This window comes from Equus przewalskii, chromosome 15 (assembly GCF_037783145.1).
Source record: "Equus przewalskii isolate Varuska chromosome 15, EquPr2, whole genome shotgun sequence".
Lineage (NCBI taxonomy): Eukaryota > Metazoa > Chordata > Mammalia > Perissodactyla > Equidae > Equus > Equus przewalskii.
The window spans coordinates 27081756-27100872 of NC_091845.1; the positions used below are offsets into that span (position 1 = coordinate 27081756).

The 19117-nt window shown below is 41.6% G+C and overlaps 1 protein-coding gene across 2 annotated transcripts in view; it reads right to left on the reverse strand.

The window, feature by feature from the left end:
* The window catches only part of SYNPR (synaptoporin), a 295957-nt gene that overhangs the window by 19570 nt on the left and 257270 nt on the right, over positions 1-19117 (reverse strand). The gene's annotated exons all lie outside the window — the stretch shown is intronic.

Genomic DNA, 19117 nt, shown 5'->3' on the forward strand with positions numbered 1-19117 from the left:
AGAGGGCCCTGATTCCACACAAATTTGCAGAAATGAGCTGAAGATGTAATAATCTTGTACCAGGTTGCAGAGCTGTCTCTGTTAAGTGCTGTTTGTAATACCATTCCTTTTCTTAAAAAAATATTTTTGCTATTACAAAATTGCAGCCTAATAGAAAGCATTTTTTAATAGACCACAAAGAAAGCTGCGCTGGTTCCGGAGGTAAGCGTGCAACATCCTGCTTCCATGTTTCAGGAGCCACTCCCGTTTCGTTTATGCACCGTGGCAAACAGTATTGAATCTATTTGGGAAACACCTGGGAAATAAACATTTTGCAAGTACTTTGTTTTGATCATTTTGAGATAATGTGAAAGCCAAATTGTGGTACCTGTTAAGTAATTGAGTGTAGCTTAAGTTAAAAAGAAATCCACACTTGCAATAACAGTAACTTTTTTAAGTGTTTTGGAAATAGGAGAGTTGAATCATACACCAGTGGAAATGGGGTCTAAAGTCTTTTTGTAACGAGGAAATCACCAAGGATTGAAATCATCTTCGATAAACCTTTCAAATCTCCCACATTGAGGGGTGTCCTTGCTTTTGTGCACGCATAAGGTTGTGGGCTTGTGTTCAGCAGCCATGTGTGAAAAATGCCTATCTTTGAACACTAGAGCGTCTTCAGTTCAAGGAGATGCTTTCACGTGAGAACCATGAGGGAGCCAAGATGGAGCAGACTGCTCTGCTGATGCTTTCTGATGGGGTAGCAGACAGAAGCCTACAGGTTGGCAATTTTTTTTTCTCTCTCTCTACATCTTTCTTACATGTGTGTGCATGTTTTGTTAGTTTTTGCTTTTTCTTTTGATAAACACATATTGTTCAATGATCATATGTCAAATACACATACGGCGCACTCCACTATGTTGTTGGCTTGGAACGGCCATGAGGTTTTTTTGTTCGGTTTTGTTTTAGTGACAACTTCCCCATCCCCACCTTCAGAATGATGGTTTTCAAACCTGGAGCTCCCTGGAAGCAATTTATGAAGCGTCAATTTGGAATAGAGACTGGATGAGTCTTTTTTCTGGTTTCGTACACAGCTTTTCTGACTGTACTCAGGCAAGTGGGAGAAACATATTCATTGGAGATAACTTCTTTGCCATTTCCCCATCCCTCTGGTTTTCATTCTTTAGAAGGGCAGTAGAGCACAGAGGTCAATTGCAATAGTTCTAGATTCTTCATCTCTGATTCATTTTGTGACTTTAGCCGAGATCCTTAAACCCTCTCAACCTCCATTTCCTCATCTGTAAAATGAGGGAGGTAATACCTATCTCATAAAACTTTTGTGAGAATTAAATGGGATGTAACACATGAAACACTCATCACATGCCTGACGTATGGTCAATAGTCAGTACACATTAACTGTTAGCATTATTATTTCCCAGTGCACTAGGCACGGGTCAGAATTGTTGAACAAGGAAACTTACTTGTCAAGAATGAATTCCCAAAGCAGATCATTGGTCTTAGAGGTCAAGTCTCTCTGGAAGTGAGACTGTGCGTGCCGTTGCCAATCCACTTGACTAGAATGAGAACACCCCACTGGCTATCAGAACCAGAAACTGAGTAGTAACTAAATCTAACTAGTTTTGATGCCATGTTAATTAAAAGGCTGATATTTGCATTCGGTCAATTCTTTGGCTTCTTGGAAGCTAAGCAGTGCTGCCTAGCTGAATTTCTCCCTTTTAGGCATGTGTATTGCCTGGATTTGGGGGGTATTTCTTTCTCCCTTATTCTGAGCTCTATGCTGCCATTTAACTCCCCACAGCCCATGCCTGACTTAGGATTTGTATTGCCACAAGCAAAGAATAGTTATTAACATATTTTTATGAGTCACATTTTCAGTGCCCTAGGGCACTTAATTCCATGAATTTGGGAAAGAAATGCAATCTTTCCCACAGATACTATTGTATTTGCTAAGTCACCTGCATTTTATCAGTACACATATATTTTTCACAAGACAAGCAGGACTTTCTCAAAACTGTGAGTTCTATTCTAAAGAGCTTTTGATGAACTTTGCTCATAAAAAAAGTAATGAAATAGCTTTGTTTTTCTAATATTCACCAACTTCTTTGTTTCTAAATACAAAATGGATGTGAGAACTAATTTCACCTTAGCCATTAGAGAGCTCTTACCTCAATTAGGTCATATAATAGCTATTTATAAGCAGGAATGGGAAGACCCTTCAAATGAAAGGTCATAATTCATTTTTAATAATTTTAAAATGGAACAGTCCTCCACCCCACCCCACCCTCACCCTGTTTGGCCTTCAAAACTAAGGAGAAATACCAGAGTGTTCTTCCTTAAAATGACAGATGAGCTTTTTGTTTGTTTGCTTTTGTAGCTAGATATGAGGAACCAACCTCAAAAAGAATTTGAAATTACTCATGTACTCCAAGTGAGAACTAGGAAAATTAGACAGATAATCCGGGACAATAAAAAACACCAAAAGAAACAAAAAATCAGTAAACATCCTTGATCAATCATTCACTTTGCACCATGTGTCAAGTGTGCTTCTAGACACTAGGAATGTAGTGGACAAAAGCAGACAAACATCCCTGTCCCTGAAGAATGTACTTCCTTATGGAGGAGACAGACAAAGAACTAGGTAAATAAGTGAAGTGTGTAGTGGTTTGGGTAGTGGTAAGTGTTACGGAGAAAAAATCCTGCAGGGAAGAAGGATAGGAACTGATATAATGGGGAAGTGGGTGCCGAAGTTCTAGGTAGGGTGGCCAGGGAAATCTTATTAGGAAGGTTGGTTTTGAGTAAAGACCTGAAGAAAACAGAGGAACTAGCCATATGGCCATCTGGGTAGAGCCTGCCAGGCAGAGGGAAGAGTAGGCACAAGGGCTCTGAGATGCGAGAGAGTCTGGTGGGTTTATCAATCTAGAAAAATGAAGGCTTTAATAATTTGCTTGAAATAACTTGAATAGCCATTCTTTACCTCTTTGGGGTCAGAGACCCTTTACAGAATGTGATAACAAATGACCAATACTGGTCCAGAGAAATGGGATTTGGGTGAAGGACGAGGAGAAGAGTAGGAGATTGTGGCACTTTCAACAGAGGTGACACTAGTCTGGATTAGGGAAGTGGCAGATGGATTCAAGGAAGAGATAATAAGGAGATGAATTTAATGGAGTTTAGTGAGGGCTTTGATCTAGAGGTGGAGAGTAGGCGTCACAGAAAACACCCCGATTTCTGGCTGGCAAGATGGTGGCTCCATTTACTTGGGACCCAGCTCTGAGAATCTGTAATTCCAGGATACATAACAGCAGCAAACTCTACCAGTTCAGCATGCTGGCTTGGTGGACCTGCTCCGCTGAACTCAGGAAGTTCAGAGACATAGACAAGTCAGGCTTGTGGATGGTTATTTCTTAAAGATACAGTTCTGGGCTCTATTTCCCCTATTAAAATTATACACATGAGAAAATGTACCACTGCACTTCTAAATCCTCTCTTTGGCTGTTGATGGTTAAGGGAAACCTCTCGTTTGACCATTTCAAAACCTTTTAGATGGAAGATCTTCTGATGGTCAGTACTACCACCTTAAGTTCTCAAGAGTTCTCTTTGAGAGCCCTTTTCCTGTTTATCCCTAAAATATGGGAGTTTATAAAGTCATAACTTCTCTTTTCACTCCTCTTCTCTCTCCACATCCTCATCTATTCTCACAACCTCACCTGAATTTCAGATCCACATCCCACCTGTTGCTACCATCCCCACATGGATGTCCTACTCTCCTCCAATTTAACTTGCTTGAAAAACAGCTCCACGTCTCTCCTTCTAAACTTATTCCTTCAGCTGCAGGTATCAGCTTGGCTGAAGACAAATCTCATGTTAGACCAGCAGAGCTTTCTTAAGCTCCTCCTCCCTACCCCTACCTCCTGCCTCCCTTTGGGATAGTGTAACGTGGTGATTGCCAGCCCAGGCCCTGGACCAGACAGATGTGGTTTCACTTTTGGCCTAGCCATTCACCAGCCTCACTTGAAATGGGAATAAAAACACTTAGCTCATAGGATTTCTGTGAGCTTTAAATGAGGTAAGGTCTGCGAAGCACTTGGTTTCATGCCTGGCACAAAGTAAGTGCTCAAGAAAGAGCTGATGTTATGGTTAGACTCACCTTTAAACTATTGCAATGATCTGCTCATCAGTAAAATACAGGTTTGCTAATACTCCTCTCCAATGGACAACTTCCAGTTGCACAGGTAAGTGCCTGAGAATTCATCCTGACTTGGGAACACTTTTTTTCTTTTGGAGGAGGAGGGGTCAGAGATCTTTTATAGAATGTAAATCTATGCCTACAATTAAGCTCATCCCACCTTTAATAGCCTCATCTCTTACTGAGTCCTCCATCTTTCAACAGACCCACCCTCACACACATTCACATACCCTCACACACTCCCTTCTGTCTTCTTCTGTGTCTGGTCCCTCAATCGACTTCTCTCCTCATAGAAGAAGCTTCCCACCCTATTTCCTCATAGAAGCCCCATCTTCGTTCTCACATTTGACCTTCTGCTTCTCAAAAAAAAATTCCCAGGTTTCTCTGGTTGGAATCAATACCTTGTCCTTGTTTTCTTCCTATTCAACCATTTGCTTTTCCCTCATTATAGCCCTTGGCACAATGAACCAAATAGCCCTAAAGCTAGGGTCTCTATAATTCCTTTTTCTCGGGGCCTCTGAGCCTAGCATAGTGTTTTGCACATAATGATTTCTCAATTACTGTTTGTTGAATTCAATTAGGAAGATTTCAGTCTCTAAGAGCTAAATGTAAACATGCAGACAGCATTTAAGCATTGCATTTACCCAGCCACCTGCTGCTCCCTGGTTCACAGTTTACCTTACAACTGAGTGTGAGAATTGTATTTGCATAGCCATCTGTCTCACAAACTGCCAACAGGCCAGGATTTGCTCAGTCTTTGCCTCACTACACCTTACATTTAGTTCTCCTCACCAGTGAGCCTTTTCAGTGAGATTTGCCACCTGACCTCATAGACAAGACATAAAAACTGGTTCAACCAGTTTGACTAGCTAAAAATGGCTAGAGCAGTTTAGCTGCAGAGTGAATGTGGGAATGGACTGTCAGTGGGTGGGTTTCTGAGGCCCACCTTTGTCCTGGTCAATATGTTTACCAATGATTGGAAAGAAGATTTAGATAACATGCATTCCATGTATAGAATACTGCGGTCTGGCCTGACATACTGTTAAGCAGAATGATGGCACAGTTTTAAGAAAATCAGACAGCTGCTTCTTGAAACTTGGAAAGTCGTCCCAACTGAGAGTTCTCTTCCCAACTTTGGGTGAGGGAAATGGCCAAGAACTTGCTAAAATTAGCACCAGTTCCCTTATCTTTATACAAATTACTGTATGTTGTTTGTTTCGTATTCACAGAAAGCCAACTGGATTGGAGTATGTCAATTACCAGTAACATTTTAATCTGAAAGGTCCACTTGATATGAAACTCACATACAAAGTTGTGACATCTCTAATCTATGCAAGAGTGATGGATGCCATTGATCTTGTGTACAGGAGCACCTTCCTAATCTAGTCTAGGAAGAGATGCTGGATTACCTTCCCAGCTGGGGATTTCTCTGCTGCGGTAGTATCAGATGGGACTAGAGAGTAAAGGAACTTATTTTACCTAAAGTTAAAGATAATAACTTTATTGTCCCTAATGTTTGCTCATAATAAAACCATGACACTTTGAATCATAAAGAAGTAGGCATTTATTTTCACAATAACTACACTAAAGATTATAAACAATTGGTTTTTACTGAAACAGAGTTTAGTACAAAAGAAAAATAAAAAGTTGTTAACTTGAAGCCTCAGTGTCTGTCTGCTAAAGTCTAGGCTGGAGAAGTCACAAACCAGACTCTTATTATTTACTTAACTCTTTAGCAAGTTTCTACTTCGGATGTTCCTGATTCCCTAACAAAGCAGGCCTGTGGCTGAAGATAATTCTGCCCACCCAGAAAACACGAGGCCCAGATCATGTCATGTTTCCATGGGCTTGATGATTAAATTTCCTTTGAATAAACTGACCACAGGGTCTGTTTGAATATTATTTCCTCTGTAAAGCTTTTCCCCACAATCCCAGGTAGAGGTAACCTTGCTTTTTTGTCTGAAGCCATAGCATTGCAGAAAACCCAACTGTAGCTTGGAGCCGTGAGAACCATATCTCGGAAAGGTTATTATTTTTTTTTTAAACATTTTATTTTTTTCCTTTTTACCCCCAAAACCCCCCAGTACATAGTTGTAATTCTTCTTTGTGGGTCCTTCTAGCTGTGGCATGTGGGACGCTGCCTCAGTGTGGTTTGATGAGCAGTGCCATGTCCGCGCCCAGGATTCGAACCAACGAAACACTGGACCGCCTGCAGCGGAGCGCGTGAGCTTAACCACTCGGCCACGGGGCCAGCCCCGGAAAGGTTATTTTTATTTACAGTCTCTCACTCGTTCCTAAACAGGCAGGGCCCCTTGGTGACGGAGCAAGGCTAATTGGTGCCGGGATGCAGCTCAGAGAATGCTACATCTTTGCGATAAGAAGGGGAGCACGGAGATCATGGAAGAAGGAAAATCTGGAAGTCTGGAGAGACTGGCAGGGGAGGTTCAAGAAGCAGAAGACAAAGTTCCCGGCCTCAGAGCACTTGGCAGAGGGCCGCATGAAATGGGGGCCTGGAATGAAGAACAAGCCTCTAACGAGGTCTTGTTTATTTATTTTTACTAACTTTTTACATTGCAACATGTAACGTAAACTTTTCCAGCTCCCCATGAAATCTTCCATAGGTCTCATGCCTGGCTCACGTGTGTGGTGGTGGATTCCATGAAGCATTGCCACCTGCTTCACGGTGGGTGCTCAGGAACGTGTGGGCTGTAGCCAGGGTTTACCACAAAGGTGCCCCGATTTGTGTAGGATAGGCCTGTGGCAGGGTTTCTCCCGTTGCCTTGCCTTAATTATTTGAAAGTGCTCACTTTCATTTTCAAAAGCATATCTGTTTGGATGATAAATTATAAGGTCACACAGAATAGCTCTTATTTGACCGTACTTTGAAGACCAGGCACATTTTATCCCTAAGTGACTGTCCATCTATCTCCACCCCTGAGATCATACGATACCATCTTCATTAATTCATTCAACACTATATACTGAGTTCTGTATGATATGTGTTAGGCGCTGGGGATACAATAAAAAATAATAAATGGTGTCTTCACTCAAAGATCTTACAATATGGTGAGGAGGGCTGATATGTAAGCAACAGTTATAAACCAGAAAGATAGGGCTTGCAACAGGCTTGCTCCATCTTGGCATTGTTGACATTTCAGACTGGATAATTCTGTGTTGTGTTAGGCTATCTTGTGTTCTCTAGGACGTTCAGCAGCCCCTGGGCCTCTACCATGAGATGCCAGTAGCGCTCCCTCCAGTAGTGACAGCCAAACATGTCTGTAGGCATTGTCAGATTTCACACACTCCTCTCCCCTCTGGCCCCCACCATTGAGAACCACTAGTTCTGTTAGGCTAGACCCAAGGCATCATGGGAGAAGCGCCTACCCTAGACTTGGGTAGAGTCCTATTCATTCTTTAACCTCAACACCTAGTTGATCCTTAATAAGTGTTTGATGAGTGAATGGAACACATAATATCATGCTACCCTCCAGGATTCTTAGAACAAAGTCTAGTAAACTAGAAGGATGTTTAATTATGATGCCTTTGGCAGAACTTGGCCAACAAATTTCACTCTGAATCATCGGCCCAACATAATACCCAGAAATGCCCTATGTGGCCCCAAAGGGACTTGCTCCCTAAATGTCACAGTGCAGATTTTCCTGCAGTTATTTTCCTGTTAATAAACACTGATTGTCAAGCACTTTGGCAAATATCAGGTGCACTAAATGCTAAATAGTCATTAGAAAGCCACATAAATATTTTAGATTTCCTCATCCACAGCAGGGAAAGAAAAGAGCCCAGATTCTAAGAGGGGAAAAAAAAGCCCTGACATTCAGCTAATGGCTTTACCAACTGATACACCCACCTGGTAGCTTGAAACCTAGTGCATCTTGGAAGTAAATGTTCTTTGCAATATATAGTTAAGTCTCTTCCAACTTTGGTGGAGGCATCCTGTCCCAAAGTCGGCTATTGTTTTGATGTAAATGAGGACAAGAAAATCATAGCACAACCCACATATTCCTTTTATACAGCCTCTGCCCTGAATAGACTGACATGGACTAAGGGGATGGCAGGGCTGACCGGCAAGATGAACTTGATCCACATATTGGCCTTTCTTCATGGACTTGGACATGCTAGCAATAACAGAACTTTCTGGAACAAGCTATGTGACTTTGGGCAAGTGACAACTCCTCTGAGCCTTAGCTGTAGTTTTACATCCCTGAAGATTCACGGAATTGAGAGTTGACAGCATTAATTTTTGTTTTGGCGGTGGGGGAAATGCATACAAAAATCAGCCTCTCAACAGTCCTGCCATCCTTCCTTGATAGGCTTCCTAAAGTGTGAGGAAATCTCATAGAGCAGAGTTCGGAGGTTGGCAGCCACACAGAATGAACAGGCATAATTATTTGCCCAGTCAAGCTGATTCCCAGCTCTCCCCTCACCTGGCTGGTTTTGTGTTGACCATTGCAGCATCCTATCGACCAGAACATGACCCAGCTGGTAGTTTCAGGCTGGGCTTTAGGTTCCCAGGTCTTCTGAGAATTCGCTGAAACCCCTCCTTTTCCCAAGATAAAAATTCCCAGAAACTGCACAGAGACCCACTGATGTTATTTAGAAGTTGCAATTAATAACAAATTTTTTTCCCTGATGGATCAGTTGTCCCCCTAACTGCCAAACCATGATTTCTTTGCAGACTCCCCAGAGGTTCATTTTATTTGTAGCGCTCTCAAAGCACACACAAAACCCAGCAGAATAGTGCTGCTTTGTTTTTGTGCTGCTGCTAAGCTTAAAAAAAATCTCCTCCCTCCTTTAATTCCTTCCGGAAGTGCCTCATTCTCAATACTTATTAAAAATGGGGAAGGAGTCCTAGGAGGCCTCTGGAGGTCTAAGTTCACAAGGTGAATATGCATAAAGGCAGCAGAGTATCAAGTCTTTATAATTATACCTTTTCATGCATACAGTTCCTGGGTGAAATCAGCTTTGATTCAGGCTGATTTGATATAGCCTTTCCAATTTACATCTATCCCTTCACTTCTACTTAGCTGTTGTTCAATTTTAGATGGGAAAAATGGGTTCCTATTTCCCACTTTCACAAACCAATAAGGATTCTGTATTTCTAAAGAAGAGTGAGGAGATAGCACTTAATTTCTGACCTCTTCTCCTAATTCAAGAGCTTCGGGGAAGGAAAGTATTTCTGTTTCGGAGAGATAAACTATTAAATGAAAGGGCGAAAGAGGATGGAGAGGCCCAGGTTTAGGCGGCTGTGCCTACGATAATGCGTCACAAAAGTCAGCAGGCATCAATCTTTGTTGCAAGAACAATGCGTAAGACAGGAGAGAAGACACTGCATAATCTCACAGCAAAAGAGGCAGTTAAGAGGGCATACAAAAAAGCAGAGTTAGAAGTGGAACTTTTATGAAAATGACGGCCTGTTAGAGCAATTTGGTTTAATAGGTAGAAAGAATGCACAGGGAAGATTTTGAGTTGAATTACAACTGAAAGTGCACTTGTTTTGCTATCCCAGGACATATGGCAGCATGAAGAACTCTCAGATAGATGTATGATTGGCTTAAACTGAAAGTCAAGTGGGTGTGGGGGTCTGAATTCTAGTTAAAGAGCTGTGTACATGCAAACTGGAGCTTGGAGTTCATTCCTTTGAGAATCGCTTACTGAGTTCCTGCTCTGTCCTAGTTAGAGCTGGTTCTTCAGAAACAACAAAATCAGTCCGACCTTCAGGAAGCTCATTTTCCAGCAAAGGAAACTGACACATAAGCAGAAAACTGAAAACATGGCATTGTCCTGGGATCACAGATGTGGGGTGGATCACCTTGTCTGGCCAGAAAAATTTTTCTTCCAGGAAAATTTCATTTGTTTTAGAGAAATAAGTTGACTTAACTTCCACTCATTCCAGGAACCCATTTGTATATAGTCTAACACCAAATTACTTTATATCAACAAGGGTATAAAGTCTTAGTGAATTGGCTTTATTTTATTAGGCATAGCAGAAAAGACGTTTCTCTTCTTTTATAAGAATTTGGAAATTATCTGAATTTTGAAAACAGAATATTACCAGTTCTCTACTTTTCTTTGGGGGAAATTCATATCCAAGTCTTTAAGAGCATGGCTCTTATTGAAGAATAGTTTTTTAGTGTTCAGATTACAAATTTACCAAATTACCTCCCACAATCGGAAAACAGGCATCAGTAACCAGGGGCTGAAATGATGCTTCAGAAATTGATAAATCTGAATTCACCTTGACGAAAGACAATTACAAATACCTCTTTTAAATGAAAAGTGTGAATTAAGGCCAAATTTCAAATTTTAAGAGAGGAACAAAGACTGGAGCAATGCTGTGTGTACTACATTTTGATTCTGTTTCCCTCTTAGAAAATGATTAATTAGAACAAGTGCATGACAGAGATACCTAAAGATTCTTCAGTTGGGCAGACTCCCTGTACATAGTAGTATGCATGTTATAGGTAGGATCTGAGAGGAAATAGGGTCCAACATTTTGATATAGTAAGCTCAGTTTCTTCTGAGATGAGGCATTGTTTTAATAACAATGATGCTTATTGGGATTTTCGAAATCCTGATGCTTAAAGTATAGCAGTCTCAATGGACACGTCCCATGTCGCTAGGCTCAGATCTGGCTAGTACATATTCTATATTTTGGGGAGCTCTTCTTCTGTTTCTCTTGGAATATACATTTGCTGTGCGCAGCCAGTGCTAACCATCATTCCTGGTACACAGTAGGAACTCAATGAATACGTGTTGAAAGACCCTGTCCTTGATGTCCAGCTTGGAAGGTCATCAATTTCACTTTTAATACTAACTTTAGGGGACTCTAGCCGCGTTAGAAAAAGTCCTGGCCCTTCAGATAGTTAATATTTAGCGTTGGAATCTGACAACGTCACATCTAACTAAAGTACAAAGCAGTAATGGTTTTTGTGCAAAGAAAGATTTCCATACAGAGCTATGGAGGTTTGAGGAGGGAGGATGGATATACCTTCAAGAGTAAGGATGTGGATAGTGAAGAAATACTTCATGGAACAGATGGCATTTGAGATGGGTCTTTGAGGATGAGTCAGATTCTGATAGGCTGAGATGGGGAAGGGGAGGCGGACCTTCCGGGTGGCAGGTGCTCAATAACTATGCAGAAATAGGAACGTATACAGCACATTTAGGGAATGGTAAGCAGTCCAGTTTGGCTAAAACATGGGATGTAGAGAATGGTAGGAAATGGCTCTGGAGAGTAGGTTATGGCTCAGGAAGGCCTTGAGTGCTGGAGTGAGGAGTGAGTCTTTCTTTCTATAAGCCAGAGAAAGCCAATGGCATAAACATAGCTGTATTTGGAATGATGGTTGAAAGAATGGAGGACAAGAGGTAGGAGACCACCCTATTGAGAGTCTCCATAAACAGGACCTAACATGCATCAGTTCTCTCCTTTCCACAGCCCCTGACTCAGCCTGGAATCTCTATAATGGGTGAAAAAAAAAAGCCAAGGAAGGCTGTGGGACATAGCTTAATTGGGTGTTCGAAAGGAGCCACCAGATTCGCACTGAAGCTCTTGGCAGGCTGGCTGTGGTAGGCAGGGCTGGACAAAGACTCCTACCAATCTTGCTGCTCCCCGACCATCTGCTGTCTTGTCACACACAGAACTGCAGGCATTGGAGATACCCCAGGACAAAATTTATAAAGCATTCCATTATGTTAAAAAATCATCACATGGAATTCCTGTATGTTTGTTTTCTTCTTCCATTTGTGGCCAGAGGAGAAGGTAATGGTTTTGAACTTCACTTACTGAGCCTCAGTGAGAAAGGATACCGCCAAACTTAAAGGTATGCAGAGCCCTCCTCTGGGGCCAGGCTTACGTGCTGTGCCGGTCAATGCCCATCTTGGGGCTTTCTCCCTGGTAATTGAAGCCTGAGCTTCTGCATACTTAAACATGGCTTGAATTGAATTTTTGATGTCCCTGTAGTATCTCAGGTTTCAAAGCAAATCTTTCAGTGGCAGCCTCCTTAGAGCAAGTTGTTTTATTTTTTTCCTCTCTGAGAAGAATATTCTCTTTGTAGATCTTTTTGGGAGATCTGTTCTCCAACTGCATAAGATTGCCGGGTCTAGGGTAGAGACCGAAGTTGGAATCCAAATTTTTCACTCAGACAGAGATAATTTGTTAGGGATATGTTTTATATGGATTTAATAATAGAAACTTCTGCTTTAAAAATCAGAAAGATAATCAATTTCTGGGTTTTTATCCTAAAGAAATGATTTAAAATATGTGTCAAGATTGAAGTTCATGGGTGATCATTATAGCATTGCTTACAAGAGAGAAAAATTCAAAGCCATGCAAAATTCAAAGTCTGACAATAAGAGGTTGGTTAAATAGTTCATGTTATCTATCTCACTGTACTGGAATATTATGCAGCCATTACAAATGGAAACAAGTAGAGTTAAATAAAAATGAATATGAAAGTACTACTACAGTTATTCCACCTTATTCTTTCTTGGAATAAAGAAATAAACTGTTATTAAGCATCTACTATGTGCTTACACCTAACCATCATACTAGACATTTGTTATTTCATCTTAATAATGATCTTTTGACATATGGGTTCTTATAACATTTTTACAGAGAAGGTAGAAGTTATGTATACGTCAAGATCATTTCATTTGGCAAGCATGAGACACCCAAATCAAACTAGCAAGCACAAAGGAAAATTCAGTAGCTTACATAACTGGAAAGTCTAGAGTGTGTCGAGCTTCAGGTATGGCCAAATCCAGATGCTCCTTTTTTTTTTTTTGGTCACATCTCTGTGTCTCTCTCCACCTTCCTTTCTCTCCATATCTAGGCTCTGCTTATCCCTGCTCAGCTTCATTCTTTACACAGATTCTTTCCACATGGTGGGCAATGTGGCCACCATCAGCTAGACTCACATCTTCCCAGCCTAGCAACTCCACAGGAAGAAGAACTTCACTCCATAGATAAATGCCAGAGGAGACTTTGATTGCCTGGCTTGAGTCACTTGACCATCTTGTATTATCGGGTGAGACACCGTAATTGATAGTCTTGCACAACTGTATGAGTGGGAGTGGGCTGGTTCCCCCAAAGAGGGAAGCTGGCAGGCTGAAAAAATCATCTACTATTATATTATTTCTCTCTACATTCTTGCTCAAGCCATTCCTTGTTCAAAAAGCCCTCCCTTCCATCCAGCTGGTGTCTATTCCTCGTCAAGTCTCACGGACTCCATAAAGCTTCTTTGACCGCTCAAGCTGATAAATAGCACATGTTCTTTTCTGTTGATTCCTACATGATATCTCTATCACTGATAATAAAAAAACACATTTGTTTTGTGCTTTTATCATGTGTCTTTGTTTTGTCTTATTGACTTGACTGTCAGCTCCTGGATGGTGAAGACTTGTGTATTTCATGCCTCTACAGTCCCCATTGGTCTTGCACAAAGTGGGTGCTGACTAAGCTGATAGACATTCTTGGATTTTCCTTTTCCTACTTCCAGGTAAAAATGGGTGGCAGTATAGCACTGTGGCAAAGAGCCTGTCTCTGGGGTCTAGCTCACTGTGCATCACTCTACAAGTCACTTAACCTCTGTAAATCGGATTCATCATCTGTAAAATGGGCACAATAATACCTGCCTTAAAGCTATTTGGAGAATTAAACAAGATGACTTCTAACTTTTATCTTATTTAATTTCTGGCCTATGGAAAGTGCTCAAGAGTAAATGGCAGCCCAAATGATGGCATTTTAGCCTGCTTTTCCCTCAACTGCAATTTTCTAAGCTTTTTTTCCACCATAATATATATATATATATATATATATTTTTTTTTTTTTGTCTTATAATTTCTAGGTTGTCAATATCTACATACTTTTCTGCCCATAGGTATGGCTAGTCAATTGGCTAGTGGACCTACCAGGCCACAAATAAAACTCATTGCAATTCAGGCTTAGCTGTTTATTTCTTGAGACATTATATGAACTGATTAGATATTTCTTAGATGTTTCAGAATAACATGGAGGCAGATTTGAAGTTGCAAGTCTCAGATAGGTAAGTGTTTGAGTCAAAGATGAGATCACATCTTGGCCAACCTCTCAGGTATTTTCAATCACTATGTCTCTCCTAAGGGATCTAAACCAGTTTTACCTTGAGTCACGTTCTCCGTGTTCCCAGGGCAAATTCTGAAGCACTTCTTGTATAGCTCTGTGGCTTTGATTAGAGTCCTGCTAATAAGCAATGGAAATGAAGATGCCCAGCTGGGAGAAAGGGCTAAGAGGGCTGGAAAAATCCAAGCTCTGGACTTTGTGCCAATTATTTGAAAGTTTAATGAACTGTGGGTATTAGTGCAAGACATTCTCAAACTCCTGAGAGCCCTGGCGAATCCAAAGCTGCGTGTGGCACTGTCTGCTTGTTCTGGAATCAAAGAAATACACCTAGCAAATAGTAAGGATATTTTTGCCATCACGCTGAGGGGGGAGGTGGGAGATATTTCACCATTTTCAAAAGATGATGAGGAGGAGGGTGAAAGTCTGAACCTAGTTTCTCAGTTGGATGCCCCCAAATAATCAAATTTTCCAAGTTTCTTCCTGTTACACAATTGTACTCTTTACACTCTCATGTCATTTTCAGGCTTGCCCCCTGATGAGGGATTCTAGCTCCTGTCCTCTGAAGCCTAGTTCATTTAATGGAGCTGTGTTCTTTCCGCTCCTTCCCTGAAGCGTGAGATCTGAGTGACACGGTGGAGGTAGGAGAGCTGAACAGAGAGAAACCAAGTGATGGGGGCCAGGGGGAAACCCCCTCTTAGGGCTGATTGCATTTGTCTGTAATGACAGCAGCTGATGTTGAATTTGGAGCCTCAAAGAATAAAAAATAATAAGAAAGACCATTTGACGTCAACAGTGCAAAAAGAAGCCTTCCAAAGCATTTCTCAAGATGAGAAAGTCAGTGGAATTGGTACTTATCCACTTGTTTTCCAGCCAATCAGTCCATTGAGGTTGAATAAACACCAGCTACATAGAAAGCACAGTACAGACACCAGGGCAGATAATAATCCAAGGCTGATGAAAATAAAGGCTTGCATTAATGAGCACCTGCTGAGTGCCTGGTGGTGTTCTAACTGTTTTATGTGTAATAATCATTTAAACTGACCAACAACTTTATATGTTAGGAACCATTGTTATCTCTATTTCACAGGCAAAGAAATGAAAGCACAGAGACTTTCTTAACCTGCCCAAAGTCACACAGATGACAGGTGGTGGTACTACTGAGATTTGGGCCCAGGCAGTCTGGGTACAGAACCTGAATTTTTAGCCACTGGTCCCTCCTGTGTCCCTGTGATAGCTTTTGCCCTCAAGAGCAAGAGGAATAAGGCAGGCAGCTTGAGGCCAGGAGCTAGGTCTTATTCTGCTCTGTGTCTTTGGTGCCTAGCACAGGGTCTGGGACCCAGTGGGACTTAAGCACCATGATCAGTACTCTTGAATCCAAGAAAGAGATTTGTCTTGTAATCAAAAAGGAAATCCACATGAACTTTTGTTGGATTGGAAAACAAAAACTAAAAGCCAACAGTGCCCAACGGGGATACTATAAGGAAAAACCAATATAAGAAAAATTAGTTTTAAAAAACTGTGGATAGCTATTAATGGAAAAGGGAAACATCTTTGTTCCCTTCGTTCCCAGCTTTATACCATTTTGGGAGTCTCGCTGAAATGACCTGTAGCCCTGAGTTTAAACTAGTGCCCTGAGTTGCTTGGAAACATTCAAATTGGTTCAAATTTCATAATTAGAGATGGAGTCAGAGGCAGTATAAAAGCTCTTGAAGGCTTCTGGGAAAATAGAAGAGTTCTTCCAGGGCTAATGTCTAAAATTGGTTAAAGAATTGGGGTTGGCATTTTCCCCTCTAGTATGTCAGCTAGATTAGAAGGCAGAGTTTGGGAGAAAAAGGCTATGAAGCTGAAACTTTAGATTGGAGGAAAGCGTGTGTGTGTGTTGAGGGGTAGCTAAGAGAGGGAACACAAGAAGACAGAGGGAGGGGGGTAGCCAAGAGCCAGCAGTAAGATCCATAGACCAAGAGAAATGGACACAGTGAGGGGTAGAGTGTTCTCCATAAGTGGGAGAATTCAGATAAAAATGATGCCACTTCAGAGCTGAGGCCAGATAGACCTGAATTGCCCTCAGGGCAAGTAACCTGAGGCAAGTCTCTTAAACTTCCTCAGCTTCAGCTTTTGCATCTCAAGAATAGAAATTAAAATACCAAACTCAAAAGATTAGCTTCAACATTTGAAGAGAAGACAACAGAAAAGCGCTGTGCAGTGCCTGCCACACAGTAGGTGCTCAACAGTTGCTGGTTGTTGCTGTAAATCAGGTTTCTCCACCTCAGCACTGTTCACATTGTGAGCCAGATAGTTCTATGTTATGGTGGGCCAGCAATAGTCCCCCAGGTAGTGCCAATCAAAAACGTCTCTAGACATTGCCAAATGTCCCTCCAACCCGTTGAGAACCACTGGTCTATTTGAGAACGGGAGCACAGTTCCTTCCGCGTGTGCTGCGTCATGGAGTAGACACATTTCACGTTCCATGTTGTTTTAAACGAAAAAAAGAAACACACAGGAAAGACACATTTGGGGCTTTGCCAAGTTTCCATGAGGTCCTGATTTTCTAGTTGAATGACGAGTTCCCTGGAATGAGAGAAAATCTGACAAAAATGCGTTGGGATTCAGACAGACATTCTCCACTAGCCCTCTGAAGGCACCGACTCCAACACAGGGTGAGAAGAGCTCTGGGCTCCTGGAGAATCCCACTGATTCTACAAGCAGTTCACTACCTTTATTAAAGCTATTGGACTACAGCTCATTTCTTTGCTTAACTAGTTAATTGGAGAAACGTGGTACCAAATACGTGGGAATTAACTATCGTTTAAATTGTAATTAAGAATCCACTGATCATAAAGAAGCTGGAAAAGAGCTGAGGATGTAAAATCTGATAAAACATGTAGATAGGTATGCTGGGAACATTCTAAATGGATTAATTTATTTTCTTTCAAGTGTGGAGCCAATTCTGGAAAAATGCGTTTGTTGATGCAAAATGTTTAGTAGTTTAGATTAAGAGTTCATTTAAGGCTAGGTCCATACCCTTTCCTAATATCAACACTTCTTGTTTCAAAGAGTGAGGAGGTGGAAAACACGCACACACACACAAACACACACCCCACAAGCCAGAGTGTACAAATCTGACAGGCTTCCCCATAACTAACAAGATATACACGTTGGGAGCTTCAAACGATGTTACTCTTCTTAGCATCAAATACACTGCAGCTGGGGGAGAACTTCAAAAATAATATCTCCCACTCATCCTCTCACCAAACACCAGATGCTCTGGAGCAGTCTTTAGTCTTAGTCCACCCCCTGGAACCCGGGAGGGAGTGCCCTGGCTTCTAGGTGGAGGTATACTTCCTCCTCTAGGTTCCTAAAGCCCATCTACAAACCTCCAGCATTTGTAGGAGAGTTATAATTATTAGATAACTTTCCTCACAAACTGGATGCTTTTAATTCACCCATATATACATGTTGCTTGGCCTGTGGAAGTTACGTATTACCTGTTAAAATGAAATACACTTAGACGTGAAGTGGAATTAACATGATGAGAGAGAGAAGAAAGAGAGGAGAGAAGAGGGAAGGAAGGGAGGGGAAGGGAAGGAGAGGGAACGGAGGAGGAGAGAGAGAGATTTCTTAGCAATTTCACAATAGTTCAGAGACTGCACTTCTGATTTCCATCTCTGATTACAGCCAAGAAAGATGGAGTGGATGGTTAGGAACCAGTGTTTGATTCTTGGAGCATCCAGCTCTGTCTGCCTCCTATTTTCCTTCCTTAGTAATGCCCTTAGCCCTTACTTCAGAAGGAGGAGGCTTATTTAGGTCTAGGGGGTTAAAAACCCACCTTCCAGTCATCTAATGGAGTGGGGTTCCAGAAACAGAAAGGTCAATCGGATGGCTCAACCTAGCAATTGTGATCTTAGAAGTAGTTCTGAGTCAAGCTCTATCCTTGGGGGATTCAGAGGAGAAGACAGTGCCTGGGGTAGAGGACCTGGAGGAAAGTGGAATTGTGAGGGCTGCAGGCAATGAAAGGAAGGCACCTGCAATTTCCCTTTACAGGGCTAGGGCTAAGGTACTACTTAGCAATGGGCAGAGAATAATGAAAATGAATGACAGTAACAGTATTACAATTAGATACCATTAACTGATTGCTTACTGTGTGCCTTTCCCTGTGCAAAACGCTTTGCAAACATTAACGCTTGCTTGCCTTACAGCAGCCCTGTGACCCGTGTGTTATCATTAGCTTCATTCTACAGATAAAGTAAGGGTTTCCAAATGTTAAATAATGGGTCACATGGGAGAATTAAAATCCAGGACTCTGTAGCTTAGCCCCAAGCCTTAAAATCACTGGACTAAGAGTTTGAGTCCTTGTTCCGCCATTAACTTCTTCTCTGACCACAGGCAAGGTTTCTAATTGCCCAGGTCCTCATTTTCCAATGCCTGGTGCTCAGTGAAGAGGAGTCAAATTGAATCTGCAGAATGGGGTTGATTTTAATTACTCTACTTCTCTCTCAGGATTATTTTAAGCTAGATGGGAAATATGAAAATATTTGGAATGCACTGGGCATAAACCAAATGTGAGCCACGATACCACTGCGTGCCTGCAATGGGCAAACACTTCTAGTCCATAAACTGCCTCCTGTGAACCTGGTCTCCTTTATGGGAAAAGGAGAGTTTGAATAGCCCAGCCCCTTCCTTTCCCATGAAATCTCAAGAAGGATATTGATTCTCCTTAAGCTCCTAGAGTAGTCACTTTAAACCAAATCTCTCATGACAAGGATCCACCAGAATGCGGATGGTGTTTATTATATACTCATTCTTAGAGCACTCTGTCA